Below are 20626 nucleotides of genomic sequence, written 5' to 3'. Positions count from 1 at the left end.
TTCAGCACCTCCCTGCACGATCATGCTGTGATCAGTCAGTCAGATTTACTGACCGTTTACATTGATCAGACAGTGGGGAACCCTGAAATCGGTTTCCGCATCTCTGGCCGTGCCGGTTAGCTGTCAGTGACTGCTGTCACCACAGAGCTGTCACTGTGTGATTTCACATAGTGTCAGTTTTAATCAATGACGGTTATAGCATGTAATGATGTGTGCACTGACATCTGCTCACATTCATTTTCCGTCTTTTGTTGTAAAGAGGTTAAGTCTTATCACTTCGTTGACTATTGTTGGTAAGAAATATATGTATAGGAATGTAATTGCACAATAGTTCTACATGATGACCTTCGGAAACATAATTTGTGTTGAATGAAATATTTTTCTGTATAAGCCGCCTTCTTAATTACACTTCATTGGTTACAATCACTATGGAAAACCTTTGAACATTTATCGTATATTAGTAACTGAATCTTCACAAAAATACTGCATCTGGTGAATGAGGCTTCTCATGGACGATGACACTTGGCTGGGTTCACACGTCCTGTAATGATCTGTTTGTAATAGATCTGACAGATGTTTAATAACTGATCCGTTAATGGATTATCCAAGTGGATCACTTATTTAACAGATCCGTTAATGGATCCATTATTATTATGGTCAATGGAACTGATAACGGATCCATTATAATTTTATATAGCTAGCTAGATAGACTGATAGGGTTCAGTTACATCTGCATATAAAATCTGCAAGTTCAATGCGATAAAAAAATCGCACCAATGTTAAACAACAGTGCAGAGCATATCTGCAAAATTTGGTATGCGGGGCAAATCATAACATGCTGCAAGTGCAAGGGTTCTTCAGTAATAGAAAAAAAGAAGTAACGTAAAGAAATATTACTCTAATAAATTCTTAAATAACTTTAATCAGCAAAACAAACTTTTGTCTATGGATAATATTAACAGGACAAGTGGCTGAAGATAGTTTGATATACAAAAGTCATAGCAGCATCACAGCATTCACAAAACATAGTGTGTAGTGTGCACAGACCCATCATAACCTCAACACTTCTGGTATCTCCAGTATTAGGGGTACTTCTCACAGAGCGAGATCGCTGCTGAGTCACAGGTTTTGTGACGTACCAGTGATCTCGCTGTGTGTGACACTGAGCAGCGACCTGGCCCCTGCTGTGAAATCGCTGATCGTTACACACTGTTATGGTTCATTTTTTGGTCGTCGGGCTCCCGCTGTGCAGCACACATCAGTGTGTTTGACTGCGGGAGACCAACGAGCACCGACTCTGTGTAAGCGGTGTACGCTGGTAACCAGGGTAAATATCGGGTAACTAAGGGTCCCGTCACATGTAGCGACGCACAAACGATCCCACCAGTGATCCGACCTGGCAGGGATCATTGGTGCGTCGCTACATGGTCGCTGGTGAGCTGTCAATCAGGCAGATCTCACCAGTGACCAGCAACCAGCCACCAGCGACTCGTGTAACGATGCTGCGCTTGGTAACCAGGGTAAATATTTGGTAACCAAGCAAAGTGCTTTGCTTAGTTACCCGATATTTACCCTGGCTAGCAGCGTACACCGCTTACAGGCTGCCAGAGCTGGCTCCCTGTATACGTAGCTAGGGTACACATCGGGTTATTAAGCAAAGTGCTTTGCTTAGTTACCCAATATTTACCCTGGCTACGCATGCAGGGAGCCAGCGCTGGCAGCCTGTAAGCGATGTATGCTGGTAACCAGGGTAAATATCGGGTAACCAAGCAAAGCGCTTTGCTTAGTTACCCAATATTTACCCTGGTTACCAGCGTACGCTGCTTACAGAGTTGGTGCTCGTTGGTCTCCCGCATTCAAACACGACGATGTGTGCTGCCCTGCGGGAGCCCGATGACCAATTAATGAACTAGAACAGTGTGTAACGATCAGTGATTTCAAAGCAGGGGCCAGGTCGCTGCTTAGTGTCACACACAGCAAGGTCACCGGTATATCACAAAACCTGTGACTCAGCAGCGATCTCACTAGCGATTTCCCTATGTGAGAAGTACCCCTAAGCAAAGCGCTTTGCTTGGTTACCCGATATTTACCCTGGTTACCAGAGTACACTAATTACAGGCTGCCAGCGCTGGCTCACTGCACACGTAGCCAGGGTAAATATCGGGTAACTAAGCAAAGCGCTTTGCTCAGTAACCCGATGTGTACCCTGGCTATGTATACAGGGAGCCAGCGCTGGCAGCCTGTAAGCAGTGTACGCTGGTAACCAGAGTAAATATCGGGTAACTAAGCAAAGTGCTTTGCTTGGTTACACAATATTTACCCTGGTTACCAAGTGCAGCATTGTTACACGAGTCGCTGGTGGCTGGTCGCTGGTGAGATCTGTCTGACAGCTCACCAGCGACCATGGAGCGACGCACCAACGATCCCTGCCAGGACGGATCGCTGGTGGGATCGTTGGTGCATCGCTACGTGTGACAGGACCCTTAGATCAAATCAAAAGAGTCCGTGGAGCCTGTTGGGAGTCTCGACACAGAAACTAGCCAGATATCCCTCTGGGAAGGACCTAGCCAAGGAGTGGCTCTTTTTAGGAGACCACCATAACCACCATATTAAGTGGCCCTTTTAGTCAATATCCAACTTTTTGACAAGTTTAAAGATATGACAAGGGAAATACCAAGGCCAGGTATCCATCCACAGACAGCTGTTTCAGGGTATTGCCCCTCATCAATGTGGAGTAGGATTCTGGCCAGATGGGAGCAATGCCTAGTAGACCAACAAGACAAAACAATCACTGATCTCGGGGAGACCAGACAGAGAAAACGCTGCTGGCAGCCGAGGGCGCTCAATACAGTGAAATCCTAGGTGCATTGTTCCCTGGGATATATGCAAATCAAAAGAATCCGTGGAGCCTCTGTTAGGAGTCTCGACACAGAAACTAGCCAGATATCCCTCCGGGAAGGACCTAGCCAAGGAGTGGCTCTTTTTAGGAGACCACCATAAGCACCATATTAAGTGGCCCTTTTAGTCAATATCCAACTTTTTGACAAGTTTAAAGATATGACAAGGGAAATACCAAGGCCAGGTATCCATCCACAGACAGCTGTTTCGGGGTATTGCCCCTCATCAGTGTGGAGTAGGATTCTGGCCAGATGGGATGACTAAAAGGGCCACTTAATATGGTGGTTATGGTGGTCTCCTAAAAAGAGCCACTCCTTGGCTAGGTCCTTCCCGGAGGGATATCTGGCTAGTTTCTGTGTCGAGACTCCTAACAGAGGCGCCACTGACTCTTTTGATTTGCATATTTCCCAGGGGGCAATGCACCTAGGATTTCACTGTATTGAGCGCCCTCGTTGGCTGCCGGCAGTGTTTTCTCTGTCTGGTCTCCCCAAGATCAGTGATTGTTTTGTCTTGTGGGACCCATAGATTAGAAAGACAAGGTGATTAGCAGTGTAATCAGCCTCTTCTTAGCCATGGCACTTCTGGTATCTCCAGTATTAGATCACATAGACAGGGTGGACAGCAGTATGATCAGCTTCTTCTTACCTGAGCACTTCTGATAGCTCCAGTATTAGATCGGATAGACAAGGTGAACAGCAGTGTGACCAACCTTTTCTTACACCAGCTCAGCTAGTATTTCCAATATTAGATGAGAAAAAACTGAGGATAGCAGTGTGAGCAGATTCTTCTTACTTCAATACTCTTGGTATCTTCAGTATTAGATCAGATTGACAGGGTGGACAGTAGTGTGAGAAGCCTCTTCTTAACCTCACCACTCCTACAATCTTTGGTAGAAAAATCAGAATATCCACTGGAGATTCATCTCCTTAGAAATTAAGTAAGGAGAGTTGAACTTGCTGCTGCACATGATTACGTTTGTCTTTCTAATATTCTTAACATTCAAGGAAAGTTTGCTGTAGTGTAACAAGACAGTGTACAATATTGAATACAACCATAGACCCAAGGAGTGTAATCTGCTAATTAAACAAACTATTAAAAAATTTATATTGACAGCTGTATAACACTCTTTTCTTATCCTCTGCATCCCAGGTATGTCCAGTATGAATTCAGAATATCCACTGGGGCCCATTTTCCTACTCGAGAAGTTGGGGGGCTGTGAGGGGTGGAGTTTCTTACTGCACATGGGTATCTGTCCTACAAAAATTCAAGGACTGGTTTCTGTCAGTGTAACAAAACAGCAGCTATTAATTAATAAATAATCTACATACATAATTGCCAGTTGTGTCTGTAACCCTATTCCGGCATGCACCGCAGCACTGTCAGTTGCGCAGGCGAAGTTCGAACTGTGTCTGTGCAAGAGACATCCACATCACCACAACTTCCGGGCACGAACTGAGCGTGCGCAAGTAGCAGTGACGTTATCGCTCTTGCCACACACGTAATGCATGTATACACTGAACACAGACACACACGTCTTCATACACACCTAGATACTCACCTGTCCCTAGCGATGCGGTCCCCAGCACTGAAGTCCCCAACGCTGCTCCGGCTTCCAGCTCTTCAGTGCAGTGAATATTCAGTGAGTTTAATGAGCGGTGGTCAGGAGCGGGAGACAGCAGAGCCGAATACAGCACAGCTGGACACAGTAAAATATAGAAAATCTTTTTATTTCACAGATCCGTGTTTTCTCCGGCAGGAGGGTGGGGGAGAGAGAGAATACACACACACACATATACACAAACGACACATACACACAGCATACAGCCACATACACACACATGTACACAGACGACACGTACACACAGCGTACAGCCATGTACACACATATATACACTGATGACACGTACAAAGCGTACAGCCATATACACAGACGACACGTACACACATTGTACAGACATATACACACACATGTACACAGAAAAACCTGTACACACAGAGTACAGCCATAAACACACACATGTACACAGACGAGACGTACACACAACATACAGCCATATATACACACATGTACACAGACGACACGTGCACACAGCATAGCTCAAGAAACACAACACCAGATACCAATATACAGCACACAACAAGGAAGAGACAGTGCACAGGAGTGAAAGATGTCAAATAATCCAAAACATACAATACACAAATGTGGAATGATGACATATAACAGATATGTTGGCAAGCGCAAACCATGTGACACATGTCTACTGCTTCTGTCAGCACCACTAAGCATAGACAGATGTTCATTTCCTCCCACTCCCAATGCGATAGCATCGGGCCTATTTCTAGTGTACTATAAAGTTTACCTCATCTATACAAAATGAGCGTGATTTTCAAATTACAAGTATTAAAACATGTACTTTAAATAAGATATTAATTTTTTTTGTTTTTCTCTCAGAGTATCTCATTAAGTAGACAACTTTTGAGAGCATTACTTTATACTTAAAAGCTTTTCACAACTTAAAGGGGTGCTTCACTACTCCGCATAGTAGCCACATATCGATTTAAACCTCATAAGGAAAGTTTTTTTCAAAAACCATGTTTAGTCAATTGTGCCTCCTGAGTGGCAGTATTGCAGTCAGCTCATCCCCATCAGGTGACCCCTGGGCTCCATGACCTCTGGGATCCGATGATGTCACATCAACTTCCAGTTGACCTGACATCACAGAGGTCGGTGTTGATGTGGATGTTGACGTGACATCACCGGATCCCAGAGGAAACGGAGTCCGGGGTCACCTGATGGTGATGAGCAAACCGCACAGAGGCACCTTTGAGTAAACAAGGTATTTGAAAAAGCTTTCTTTATTAGGTTTAATCAATGTGTGGCCACTATGCTGAGTAGTGGACCACGCTTTTAAGACACCCAACAAGTCTTTTACACAATTCACACACTCTTCACTATGATTACAAAAGCATTTATAGGAATCTTTCAGGTATTTCATACGCCCATGGTTTGCTCCTAAGAAATAACTATTAGGCTACTTTCACACATCAGGTTTTTTCCATCAGGCACAATCCGGAAAAAAAACGGGTAAAACGGATCTGGTACTGCATCCGTTTTATCCCCATAGATTTGCATTGTTACCGGATTGTGCGTGATGGCTTTGCGTTGCATCCGTTTTTTTCCGGATGAGGCAAAATTAATTAAAGCGGAGCCGGGGGCAAACGTTTCTTGTAACGTTTTTTGTCCGGCAAAAAAAACGCATCGCGCCGGATCTGGCGCGATACGGCGTGTTTTACAATGGAAGCCTATGGACGCCGGATCCAGCGTTATTCGTCAAAAAAACTGATGCGGCTGCCGGATCCGTTTTTGTAAACTGAGCATGCTCCAATGTTTTGAAAAAACGGATCCAGCAAAAAAAAAACAAAACGGAAAAACCGGATGCAAAACGGATCAAACTGATCCGTTTTTTTACGCATCCGGCATAACGGATCCGTTAAAAAAACTGATCCGGTGGATACGGTTTTTACATGTGTTTGCTGAATCCGTTGGATCAGGAAAAAAAAGGATTGTGCCTGAATGCAGAAAACTGATGTGTGAAAGTAGCCTTAAGGCTACTTTACACACTGCGATATCAGTCCCGATATCGCTAGTGTGCGTACCCGCCCCCATCTGTTGCGCGACATGGGCATATCGCTGCCCGTGCCGCACAACATCGCCCAGAGCCGTCACACATACTTACCTGTCCGGCGACGTCGCTGTGACCGGCAAACCGCCTCCTTTCTAAGGGGGCGGTCCGTGCGGCGTCACAGCGACGTCACTGAACCGCCGCCCAATCGCAGCGGAGGGGCGGAGATGAGCGGGACGTAACATCCCGCCCACCTCCTTCCTTCCGCATAGCGGCCGGGAGGCAGGTAGGGAGACGTTCCTCGCTCCTGCGGCGTCACACGCAGCGATGTGTGATGCCGCAGGAACGAGGAACAACCTCGTTACTGCTGAAGTAACGATTTTTGGGAATTAGGACCCGTGTAGCCGATTAGCGATAAATCACGCTTTTGCGACGATTTTACATCGCTGAACGCTGTTACACAAAGCTATATCGCTAACGATTGCGGAAGTGCGTCACCAAAACCGTGACCCCAACGACAAAATTCGGGCGATATCGCAGTGTGTAAAGCCCGCTTTAGTTGCCAATTGTTTAACCCATCATATGGCATGGCTTATAACGACTGCAATTATTTAAAGTGTGTGACAGCTCTTTGGCCACTGCAAAGTGCATTTTATGGGGCCTAACAATGGCTCCCAGGTATGCCATAAGGATTTTCTGATTAGACCATGCCTTTAGATGGGCTGTCATACTATACCATTCTAAAAATCATAATGCTTTCATTGTGAAAAAAATTGCGCTTTGAAATCCATTTGTATACTATCTTAATAACTGTATTATGTCAATTTTTCCCACGATGCTACATGAATATTGTAGCAGTTTTTTATTTTACTTTTATCTAGACTTATAAATATAAATACAGTACTGCATAAAAATCATACAATCCATGGTAGAATATATATATATATTTTTTTTTATTTTTTCAATACAATATCTTAAAAAAAAAATAGTTAATAAAAGTTAATTAATATTTGTGTAATAAAAAAAAGTTACCTTTAAAGAAATTAAAAAAAACCCCAAACAAACAAAAAACCTATCCGCTGGAGATAAAAGAGAAACTCTCGGGGGGCGTGGCTTGCCGATGGCAGAGTGAGACACACAACTCCTTAGCTCTGTGCCCAGGCCACCCTTTCAGCCTCTTACAGGTGGTGTAGCTGAGCCCAAACCTCACATGGGCAGACCCAGACGTTCCCTCAAGCAAGCAGCAGATCCAGAGACCGGGACAAGCAGGATGGATCGCTTCCTGGCCTCCAGCACCCCCACTCAAACACGAGCTGCTCAGGCCAATATGGCGACGGCAGGGAAACAACAACACTCCTCACTGAAGCATGTCTCAAAGGTAGGGGATTCCCCAGTCACCGCTTCTCAGGATTCCAGTGAGAATGAATTAGACTCTGAGGAGGTGAATCTCTGTGACATTAGTAAATACATTAAATCTCTCCCCACCAAACATGATTTGGAAAAGCTTGTGTGCAGGCTGGAGAACACCTACAAGCAAGAGATACATGCCCTGCAGAGGGAGTTTACAGAGAGAGTGGAGAGATCACAGGATGCAGCTCTATCAGAGTTAGGCCTTGTGCGCACTAGGCATTTTTGCTGCATTTTTAGCGGCGTTTTTTTACCGCGTTTTGTGCTGAAAATGCAGTGACATTGCTTCCCCAGCAATGTCTATGGGTTTTCATAAGCGCTGTCCGCACACAGCGTTTTTTTTGTAGCTGCGTTTTTGTGGTGACCACAAAAATGCAGCATGTCAATTATTTCTGCGTTTTTCACCCATTGAGTTCAATGAGATGTTCAACACCGCAATGAAAAACGCATATAGCTACGTTTCTATGACTAAAAACGCAGCTATAAACGGAAGGGGTGGGCAGTAAAGTGACGTGTACAGGAAGAGGATTCCTTCTGTTGGTAAACACAGAAGCATGAATCCTCCCGGTACCGTCACCGCTGTGTCCACAACCCGCCCCGTGCCATGTCAGCTCCGTGTGGCGCCATGTCTGGGCGGGAGGTGGAGGCAGCGGCGAAAACCAAAGTGAACAGTAGAAAAAAAAAAAGTTATACTCACCTGTCTGCAGGGTCCCGGTGCCATGCCCGCTCCCATCTCCTGTCCCGGTACCGCCGCTCTGGCTGTGTGCAGTCTCCCCGGGGCACGTACGAAGCTTGCAGGACCTGGCGGTGGATCACCTGATGCAGTCACCTGACACATCAGCTGATCGTAATTCTCGCGCCCGGCCGGCTATCAGCTGATCCTGCCGTCAGGGGACTTCATCAGCTGATTACCGGCAGCTCCTGCAGCGATCGGACAGGCTCAGACTCTCATCCGATCGCTCCAGGAGCTGCCGGTAATCAGCACAGACGTGAGTATTTATTTTTTTTGTTTGCACTGATGCATCAGCTGATTGTATAAAAGCCGATTATACAATCAGCTGATGTGTGATGTGATTCAAGTAGTTTAACCTGAGACATCATCTGATCGCTTTGCCTTCCAGCAAACCGATCAGATGATATTGGATCCGGATTGGACGGCGCGGGACCCTTGACCCAGAATTACTGCGGAGGGGGGTTCTTAATTTCAATAAAGATGGAGTCACTAATTGTGTTGTGTTTTATTTCTAATAAAAATATTTTTCTGTGTGTTGTGGTTTTTTTTTTTTTTTATCATTACTAGAAATTCATGGTGGCCATGTCTAATATTGGCGTGACACCATGAATTTCGGGCTTAAGGCCAGCTGATAATATACAGCTAGCCCTAACTCCATTATTACCCAGCGAACCACCCGGCATCAGGGCAGCTGGAAGAGTTGGATACAGCGCCAGAAGATGGCGCTTCTATGAAAGCGCCATTTTCTGGGGTGACTGCGGACTGCAATTCGCAGCGGGGGTGCCCAGAAAGCTTGGGCACTCTGCACTGCGGATTCCAATCCCCAGCTGCCTAGTTGTACCTGGCTGGACTCAAAAATTGCGCGAAGCCTATGTCATTTTTTTTTTCATTATTTCTTGAAATTCATGAAATAAAAAAAAAAGGGCTTCCCTATATTTTTGATTCCCAGCCGGGTACAAATAGGCAGCTGGGGATTGGGGGCAGCCTGTACCTGCCTGCTGTACCTGGCTAGCATACAAAAATATAGCGAAGCCCATGTCATTTTTTTTTTTTTTCTTTTTAGGCAAAAAACTCCTGCATACAGTCCTGGATGGAGGATGCTGAGCCTTGTAGTTCTGCAGCTGCTGTCTGCTCTCCTGCATAAACTAGTTCTGCAGCTGTCTGCTCTCCTGCATACAATGAACATTTTGAAGAAGGAAATGACATCAGACCTTTTTTTTTTTTTTTCCATCAACAATCTTTAATGGCATTGTGCACTGATTAAAAACGCAGTGAGCAAAAACGCAGCAAAAAACGCACCAAATCGCGGTAAAAATGCATGCGTTTTTGTCGCGTTTTTTTTTAGCCGCGGGTGCGGTTTTTGAGACAAAAATGCACATAAAAACGCAGCGTGAAAAAAACGCCTAGTGCGCACATACCCTTAAAGCAGCACAGTGAAATAATTAACCATCACTCTGCCAGGCTGGAGGCAGGCCTGGAAGACCAAAAAAAAACGCAATAGGCGAAATAACATCCGCATACGTGGACTCCAGGAATCAGTGCCATCATCCAATTTAGATGCCGCAGCACAGCAGATATTCATGCAGATCTTGGGGGACAATCAGGTAACCACTGTTGAATTAGATCGCAATCATAGAGCTTTGGGGCCCAAACCACCCAACAATGCACGGCCCAGAGATGTGATATGTCGGGTGCACTTGTATAAAACCAAGGAACGCATTATGGCAACAGCCAGATCCAAAGGCCCAATTGCTTTCCAGGATTCTCAGGTTACGCTGCTCCCTGACCTAGCCAGTTACACCCTCATGCTGAGGAGGGCCTTGCGCCCCCTGCTGGATCAACTCCGGGACAAAAATATAATATACAGATGGGGCTACCCCTTTCAATTGGTGGCTACAAAGGAGGGCAAGTCGGCGATATTTTGGTCCCTTGGGAACCTTCCTAAGTTCCTTGGAACATTTGCGTTACTAATGACAGATCTACCTGACTGGCCGAAAAGCCTACACCTCCCGGTGATTCCACCCAATTGGCAAGAGGCCTCAGGATCAAGGAACAGACAGAAAAACCCCAAACAGACCCCAATGGAGCAGCAGAGGTTCCCTTCTTGATCTCCTTTGCCATTTAAAAGTTTCAGGATCACCATCCACAAGTAGTTAGAAGACAGACCCACTGGGTCTCATTACATTCCTTTCACTGGTCCTAAAACAGGGATGCCATGATTTCTCCTCCTTCTAACCATTAACAATGTGACATGGAGATTCGTGAGCTGTTTGTAACTTTTTTGGGAAGTCAGAATAACATTAGTCTGTGACTTTGCGCTCTCTTCCTGCACAAAAAAACCCCAAAACACCCAAACCTCTTCATTCTCCCTTCCTCTCCCTCCCCCCTTCTCTCCCCCTTACCCCCTTTTCCCCTCCTCCCCCTCCCTTCTCCCCCTCTCCCACCCTCTTTCCCCCTCCCTCTTCCACCTCACCCCCCTCTTCCCATTCCTCCTCTCTTCTCTCCCCTCTGCCCCCCCTTTCTTCCATTTCTTCCCCCTCACTCACCAGTTCACCTTCTCCAATCCCCCACTTCACCCTCCTCTCATACTCTCCTTCGCAGTCCGCTGCATGATCTCTGCTAATGTTTAAGGTTTAAAATTAAGTTACTATTAAAGTATATGTTGATGGCTTCATTGCCATAATGGTTCAAGTTGCACTACCCTAATGTTATTATACTATGTTTGAATGGCTGGGAGGGTCGGTGAGGGAGTGAGCACTGTTTTCGGCTTCTTCTCTCCCTTCACAGTGAGCAGAACAGACATTACTGCTCTCCTTAGGCACATTCAGGTCGAGACAAGCGCTTTTGCGCAAGGTCTACTATTAATATTTTTTATCTTATGTCTTCTACCTTTGTCTATGCTTTCTCACTTTTTCCCTCTCTTTCTCGTCTGGGCATTCGTGGCAGTCCCAAATATCAGTTTGTTTCCCCTACTCAGACACAATGAATAGTCTCAAGTTTTGCTCTCTGAATGTAAAGGGGCTTAACATCCCTCACAAAAAAAGTCAAATAAGTTATAATAACCATAAACAGCGTGTCTCCATATTACTACTCCTAGAGACACACTTTAGGCAAGATTCAGTGCCTCGGTGCTCATCTAAATTCTATCCAGTCTGGTATCACAGCACTTGCCCAGATTCCAAGTCCCACGGGACGTCCATAGCCTTCCACAAATCTTTCACTCCTGAGGTTTTAGGCTCGCTCATCGACCCATTGGGCAGATACGTCTTTCTAAGAGTTTCTTGGGCCTCCCACAATTTTGTGATAGTTAATGTGTACTTTCCCAACAAGGACCAGCAGGGGTTCGGAGCCAGATGTCGGACATTACTGGAGGACTTTGCAGGTCCCCTTCCTGTGATACTCGGTGGCGACTTCAATTTGCCAATGAATCCGTCCATGGATGTCTCCTCGGGTAAGTCCTCATATCCTCACTCCTCTATACATAAAGTTAAAAAGCAGCTGCAGGGCCTGAAGCTGGTGGATGCCTGGAGGGTTCTTCACCCAGACACGAGAGACTACACCTACTACTCCATGCCACACCGACTTTATAGCAGGATTGACTATTTCTTCATATCCCAGACGCTCCTAGATTTCCACTTAAACACAAAGATAGGCTCCATCCTTTGGTCTGACCACGCCCCTATATATCTTTCCATACAACTTGGCAAAGCAGAAAGGTCAGGATTCACATGGTGCCTCAATAAGAACTTATTGCAGGATATGTTATGCTTGGAAGTGAGACCCAGGCAATCTCAAACTTCACACTGGATCACATGGCTGACCAATCTGCCCCATCCATGAAGTGGGAGGCATTAAAATGTGTCTTGAAAGGAGTCCTCATAAAACATGGCAGTCGGCTTAAAAAGGAAAGAATGGAGGAGATCAAAACACTTTCTTCCCAGATCTCTCACCTAGAGTCCGCCCACAAACGCACAAATGCGCAAGACATATTTGGTCAATTATCTACAGCCAGGCAGAAACTGCTGTCCATCTTAGACCAGAGAACACGATGCTGGAGGGAAAGACTTAAGGGCAAGTTCTACCAGTATGGGGATAGGAGCGGCAGGTTTCTGTCCAGAGCACTACACCCACGCAACTTGGCTACTCACGTACCATTCATAAATGATAAACAGAAAGCTTGGGCACTCTGAACTGTGGATTCCAATCCCCAGCTGCCTAGTTGTCTCTGGCTGGACACAAAAATTGGGCTAAGCCCACATCATTTTCTTTCTTCTCTGGATGGATGGGCGGGCAAACACCGGCAGTACCGCACTCATCACCGCACACACGCAGGCACTACAACCCCCATCATCACTGCACACGCAGGCACTACAACTCCCATCATCACTGCACACGCAGGCACTACAACTCCCATCATCACTGCACATGCAGGCACTACAACTCCCATCATCACTGCACATGCAGGCACTACAACTCCCATCATCACTGCACACGCAGGCACTACAACTCCCATCATCACTGCACACGCAGGCACTACAACTCCCATCATCACTGCACACGCAGGCACTACAGCACTCATCATCCTCGCACACACACAGGCACTACAACTCCCATCATCACTGCATATGCAGGCACTACAACTCCCATCATCACTGCATATGCAGGCACTACAACTCCCATCATCAGTGCACATGCAGACACTACAATTCCCATCATCACTGCACACGCAGGCACTATGGCACTCATCATCCTCGCACACACGCAGGCACTACAACCCCCATCATCACTGCACACACAGGCACTAGCTGGGTGAAGTCTCCGCTGACAGCGCGGCTCACTTCATTTCTGCGTGGATGTGACACTTAGTGCTGCTATTCTACGGCGCTCCTGTCAGCTTCATGTAGCAGAGCAGGATGCATCGCAGGACCTCTGTGGATTACGTCGGACCTGGATGGGTATTTGGGGATTTTAATAAAATGGTGAAAGAGGGTATTTTTTTGTTTTTTTTATTCCAAATAAAGGATATTTCGCTGTGTGTGTTTCTTTACTTTCACTTACAGGTTAATCATGGAACGTGTCTCAGGGAGACGCTTGTCTTGATTAACTCCGTTATTAGCCCGATTGCCACCACACCAGGGCAATTCGGGATGAGCTGGGTAGAGTCCCGGGACTGTCGCATCTAATGGATGCGGCAATTCTGGGCGGCTGCTGGGTGATATTGTTAGGATGGTTGGCTCCCCAAAATGTGGCACTCCCCATCCTGACAATACCAGCCTCCAGCCATGTCGCTTTATCCTGGTTGGTATCAAAATTGGGGGAACCGCATTTTTTTTCTATTTTTTTTTTTTTTTTTCTTTATTTTACTGCACGATACAAACCCGCCCACCAGCGGCTGTGAATGGTTGCAGTGAAACAGCTGTCACTCATCGTGGGGGCATGTCTGACTGCAACCAATCATGGGAGCCAGTGGGCGGGGAAGGCACAGAATACCTGATTGAATAATGAAGCGGCAGCCATGTTCAAAAGAGGAAAAGTCACCGGAGATTTGTGACAGCCGTGCAGCAAAATGCCCGTGATCGCTGAGTAGGAAAGAGAGAGGGATTGTGCTGGGGACGCAAAACGCATGCAGATACGCAACGTGCTCACATACTTAATGTGAAAAGCCACGCTTTTGGTGATCGAACCGTTCTCGAACATAACTCAAACTTCCGAGGTTTTAGCAAATCGTTCGAGTTCGTCGAACGACTCGAACACCCCCCAAAATCACTCGAACATGAAATTGGCGAACTTCAAACCTCGAATATCGCTCATCTCTAGTAAAGAAATAATTATTTTTTGGTGGTACCAGTCATTTTTTTCCTCATTTGAATTTGTCTCATACTTTGCCAATGGGTAGGCTGGATCCAGGACACATTTGCAGAGGTGAATAACATTTCTTGGTGAGCAGATACTACTCCTTGTTTCATTGCCAGATGCGCTCATGGCTCACTGAAATGACTGATTGAAGGTTCTGATTGAATTCAATGAAGCCAAGTAGCAGGAGAGCATAATATACAGTGCCGTGTGAAAGTATTCGGCCCTCTTCAATTTTTCAACCTTTTCCCACATTTCAGGCTTCAAACATACAGATAAAAATTTTAATGTTATGGTGAAGAATCGACAACAAGTGGGACACAAATATGAAGTTGAACGAAATGTATTGCTTATTTTAAACTTTTTTAAAAAATAAATAACTGAAAAGTGGGGCATGCAATATTATTCTATTATTATAACTGTCTACAGACCTACAATTGAAACCAGAAGTTTACATATAATATCTAAAAAGATACACATGCATGTTTTTCTCACTATCTGACATGAAATCAGAATAAACCTTTACCATTTTAGGTCAATTGGTATTACCAGAATTAGTTATATTTTCTAAATGCCAGAATAATTAAAGAAAGAGAATATGTAAAGGCATATTTATTACTTTATGCAAAGTCAAACGTTTACATAATTTCATTATATTTAGTACCATTGCCCTTAAACTGAATGACATAGGTCAAACCTTTTGGACATCCTTTCAGAAGCTTCTCACAATAGTTGGTAGGAATTTTGGCCCATTCTTCCTGGCAGAACTGGTGTAGCTGAGCCATGTTTGTAGGTCGCCTCGCTTGCACCTACTTTTTCAGCTTTGCCTATAAATTTTCAATAGGACTGAGATCAGGGCTTTGTGATGGCCACTCCAAAACATTGACTTTGTTATCCTTAAGCCACTTTTGTAACAAGTTTGGCAGTATGCTTCAGGTAATTGTATCTTTTTAGATAGTGTATGTAAAGTTTTGGTTTCAACTGTAAACCCTATTGAGCATTTGTTGGGCATCCTCAAATGGAAGGTAGAGGAGCACAAGGTCTTTAACATCCACCAGCTCCATGATGTCATCTTGGAGGAATGGAAGAGGATTCCAGTGACTCCTGTGAAGTCCTAGGGAATTCCATGCCTAAGAGAGTTAAGGCACTGCTTGAAAATAATGGAAGCCTTCCAAAAATTGACACTTTGGGCACAATTTGTCCATTTCCACATAGGAGTGTACTTACTTTTGTTGCCAGAAGTTAAGACATTAACGGCTGTGTGTTAAGTTATTTAGAGGGCACCATATTCAAGCTGTGCACTGACTACTTTACACTGTATCAAAGTGTCATATCTTCAGTGTTGTCCCATGAAAAGTTTCTACTTTTGTGATTTACTGTAACATACAAAATGTTTCAACTTTTTGTTTGTTCCTTTTGTATATACCAGATATAAGTAGAAGAACTTTACCCAAAAATAAACTTTTCCTGACCATGTATCTAAAACCACCAGATGCTGAAGAAGTCAGATCCCCCAATTTACACTGTAGCCTTAAGGCCGCTTTACACGCAATGACTTATCTGACGATATGTCGTTGGGGGTCACGGAATTAGTGTCGCACAACCGGCGTCGTTAGCAACGTCGTTACGTGTGACATCTACAAGCGACCGCTAACGATCCGAAAAACGGCAAAAATCGTTGATTGTTGACACATTGTTCCTTTCTCAAATATTGTTGCTCATTTTGGACGCAGGTTGTTCGTCGTTCCTGAGGCAGCACACATCGCTACGTGTGACACCCCGGGAACGACGAACAACAGCTTTCCTTCGTCCTCTGGCAACGAGGTGAAAGTGACGTTAATGCGGCTGCTCTCCGCCCCTCCGCTTCTATTGGTGGCCTGCTGTGTGACGTCGCTTACAAAAGAGTTTGTTCGCCAGCCACAGCAATGTCCTTAGGAAGGTATGTGCGTGTGACGCGTACTAGCGATATTGTTCACCACGGGCAGCGATTTGCCCATGACGCACGCACGACGGGGGCGGGTGCGATCTCTAGCGACATCGCTAGCGATATCGTTGCGTGTAAAGAGGTCTTTAGTTCAAGAAATCTTGGATTTAAATGATTCAGATAAAATGTCACTGTTGTATCTTGTCAATGTTGGTTCATTAGAAGGGATGGGTGATCCCCCCCCGATAGTCGGGATCGGGGAGACTCGCCCGATCATTATGTAAAGATCGGGATTGGGATCGAGATAACACGATCTTGCGTCCCGATCACCGATCTTTGACTTTACAGTTATGGGATGTGGTGGGGAGCTGTAAAATAAAGAATACAGTTAATAATAAACATTTTCATTATACTTACAAGTCCCGCGACGCGTCCTGCAGACTCTGTCTCCTGCCACTTCTCCTTCCGAGTGCGATCATCGCTGTGCCGACCGGTAACAAAAGGACCATCCATGACGTCATAGCATGTGACCAGTCACGTGTGAATGTTGCATTATCTCATTGGCTACAGACTGGGTCACAAGGCTATGACATCATGTTAGGTCCTGTCAGCGCATCTCGCTGGTATGCGGTGCTCTTCCAAGTATCTCAGTACTCAGCATACTCGGCAAGTACCGTGTACCGATGAGATGCTCGGTCACGTGCGCGACTCCCCGTTCCTGCATGTCGGTGCTCTTTACAGAGTCAGCCCACATGCAGGGATTAGCTGCCACAGCCAGTGAATAGCGGCGCTGAGAAACAGGTGATCGGAGATCACCATTGCTATAGTAACCCACCCATCAGGTTACTATGACAACGGTGGCAACGGTGACGTCACCGCTTACCAACCTGCAGCCTCTGCTCACTCATTTAGTGATTACACAGCACAGGGGAGCAGAAGCGTTCTTCCTCACCCATGCTGTCTGATATAAAACAAAACAATCACTGATCTCGGGGAGACCAGCCAGAGAAAACACTGCCGGCAGCCAGCGAGGGCGCTCAAGACAGTGAAATCCTAGGTACATTGCCCCCTGGGAAATATGCAATTCAAAAAGGTCCGTGGAGCCTCTGTTAGGAGTCTCAACACAGAAACCAGCCAGATATCCGGGAAGGGCCCAGCCAAGATATTCCCTTGTCATATCTTTAAACTTGTCAAAAAGTTGGATATTGACTAAAAGGTCCACTTAATATGGTGGTTATGGTGGTCTCCTAAAAAGAGTCACCCCTTGGCTGGGCCCTTCCCGGAGGGATATCTGGCTGGTTTCTGTGTTGAGACTCCTAACAGAGACTCCACGGACCTTTTTGATGCTGTCTGATATAGCAGAGCTAGATTGGTGGAAAAAAACAGAAGACCAGGATCATGGAGGGGTGAGAGGGAGTAATAAACATGGAGTCCCTAAATGTGTCTGTGTATTTATTTCTAATAAACTATTTTTTCTTTGTGTGGTGTCTATTTTTTTTTTTTAATCCTTTATTGGAGATTTTTAATGGCTGGGTCAAACTTGGCCTGACATTAAGAATCTCGGGCTTAATAGCAGCTGGTAAAACAAAGCTGGTATTAATCTTGTATTACCCAGCATGCCACCCGGCACCAGAGCCGCTGGAAGAGTTGGATACAGCGCCAGAAGATGGCGCTTCTATGAAGGCGCGATTTTCTGGGGAGGCTGCAGACTGCAATTCGCAGCGGGTAGGGCCCAGAAAGCTTGGGCCATCCTGCGCTACGGATTCCAATCCCCAGCTGCCTAGTTGTACCTGGCTGGATACAAAAATTGGGCGAAGTCCACGTCGTTTATTTTTTTTTTATTTTTATTTTATGAACTTCATGAAACAATTAAAAAAAGGGCTTCCCTATATTTTTGGTTCCGAGGTGGGGACAAATATTCTTCGGGGGGTTGGGTGCAGCCCATACCTGCCTGCTGCACCTGGTTAGCATATAAAAATATGGCGAAGCTCACGTCCTTTATTTTTAGTTTTTGGATAAAAAACAAAAAAAAGCGCTTCCTTGGATTTTCTATTGCCAGTTAAGGTAACAGCAAGCACTGGGCTTTAGCAGCCAGTAGCTACTTGGATTACCCTTAGCAATAAAAAATTCAGCGAAAGCCCATGCAATTTTTTTTTTTTATTATTTTTTTAAATAACTAAAAAAAATGTGCTTCCCTGTATTTTGATTGCCAGCCAAGGTAAAGCCAGGCAGCTGGGGGCTGGGATTCTCGGCAGCCTGCAGCCGCCCCTGGAAATGGCGCATTGTTTCTTAGCGCCATTTCTAGGCGCTTTACCCGGCTTGTCCAGTGGCCCTAATGCGGTAGCACGCTGGGTAATAAAGGAATTAATATAAGCTTTGTATTCTCAGAGGGTACTAAGCTTGAAATTCATAGGGTCACGCCAAATTAGACATGGCCACCATAAATTTTTAGTAAACAGTAAAAAAAAATACAACAGAGAATTTTCTTTTTAATTAGAAATAAAATAAAAAAACCCTTAGAGATTCCATCTTTATTATAAAAACAATCCTTAGTCTGACATATTCCACAGGTAGAGCATTGTCAGCTTCATCTGTACAGACAGTCTATACACAGTGAGAAGCACAGAGAGCCAAGTCAGCTCTGCTACATTGCTCTCTACAGAGCAAGTAGCAGCCTGATAGTGAGGGGATGATTGCACTTGTCTCGCATCACCCCGCACAGACTGATCTCAGGACAGGAGCGCTTCAGCTGCATGGAAATACATGCAGTCGATCGCTCCTGTGGGGACATTGTGCGCCATGATGCGAAACTCGCACAGTGACAATGAAAGTTCAGTTACCAGGACCTTCAATAACGTCATAGTCATGTGGCCAGTCTGTAAGCCAGTCAACATTCACATCAGACGGTCACATGCTATGACCTCATTAAAGGTCCTGCAAGTCACTGCTTGTTACCAGCGGCACAGCAATGATCGGACTGAAAAGCAGGAGCGGCCGTGAGTCTGCAGGACGCATCGCGGGACCTGTAAGTATAATGACAATGTTTTTTAATAATGTGCTTTTTTTTTTTTTTTTTTTTTTTTTTTTTTTTTTTTTTTACAGTCCATGACCCGATCTGTACCTGATCTGGACCCGATCTGTAACACGAGCTTCCCAGGAAAGCTTGTGGTCGGGATCATGTACACGATCACTATGTGATCGGTACGATCCCCCATCTTTACATATCGGGATCGTTCATCCCTATTTATTAGACACCGATCTTTATGGCTAAAGTACTTTGAATACTTTAGCCAGAAAGGTAGACGTCTAACCAACCTGAAGTAAAGTACTTCGAGCTGCATTCATCTTGCTTCAAATACTTATTTTTTTACCTCTTCTTCAAAATAAGTTTCTTGTTTCAAAAGCCACACATAAACAATAATAAAAACAAAAAGAAAAGTAGTAAGACTCCCACACCACTTGAAACAACCTAAACACTACTTCTGAAAATGTTGCTTTGCGATCAAGTTCAATTCTTTTTAATCAGATATACCTAAATCGCATTACTTCTCCATGTCCCTGCAAATAACAGAATGGAATGTCACAATGGGTATATATAGCATGACTCACACTCCTTTAGTTAAGTTATGATTTTCTGACAGATTTACCCAGAGGAATTTTAGAATCCATTTATGATGGCGCATAACAAAAAAAAATCCCAGTTACCTTCTAGGTTCAGCTATTTAACGCAAAATTTATAGCTGGTAAAATATGGAAACCTCAAACAAGTCCAGTCAAGGAATTTCAATAACAGCATAAGTTCTTTATTGATTTTGTAGCAAAGGAAAAACAGAACGATATCAATGGTAGTAGATTTCTTCAAAGCAATTGACTGATAAAGCATGAGAGCCACAGAAACTTTTCTCTCAATTCAAGGTGAACAAATAAGACAGGATTGTCTCCTTCATGTGATGATTATTGTATCATCTGAGGGAGACAAACCAAAGTGTTACTAATAGAAAGTAACAAAAAAAACAAACAAAAAACCACTTTGCAGATACAAGGTCGCATGCAACATATTGCGTATTTGTAATCACTCTCTGAGACTTAAGGCCCCTTTACACACTGAGACTTTTTAGCGATCCCACCAGCGATCCCAACCTGGCCGAGATCGCTACAAAGTCTCAGGTGAGTCACTGGTGAGCTGTC

At 44.9% G+C, this 20626-nt stretch overlaps 1 protein-coding gene across 1 annotated transcript in view; it reads right to left on the bottom strand.

Annotated features, from left to right (window-relative positions):
- METTL15 (methyltransferase 15, mitochondrial 12S rRNA N4-cytidine) overlaps positions 1-20626 on the bottom strand; it is a 642275-nt gene that overhangs the window by 305272 nt on the left and 316377 nt on the right. The window lies entirely within an intron of this gene.

Source organism: Anomaloglossus baeobatrachus, chromosome 10, assembly GCF_048569485.1.
Source record: "Anomaloglossus baeobatrachus isolate aAnoBae1 chromosome 10, aAnoBae1.hap1, whole genome shotgun sequence".
NCBI lineage: Eukaryota > Metazoa > Chordata > Amphibia > Anura > Aromobatidae > Anomaloglossus > Anomaloglossus baeobatrachus.
This window is presented reverse-complemented; position numbering and strand designations above follow the sequence as displayed.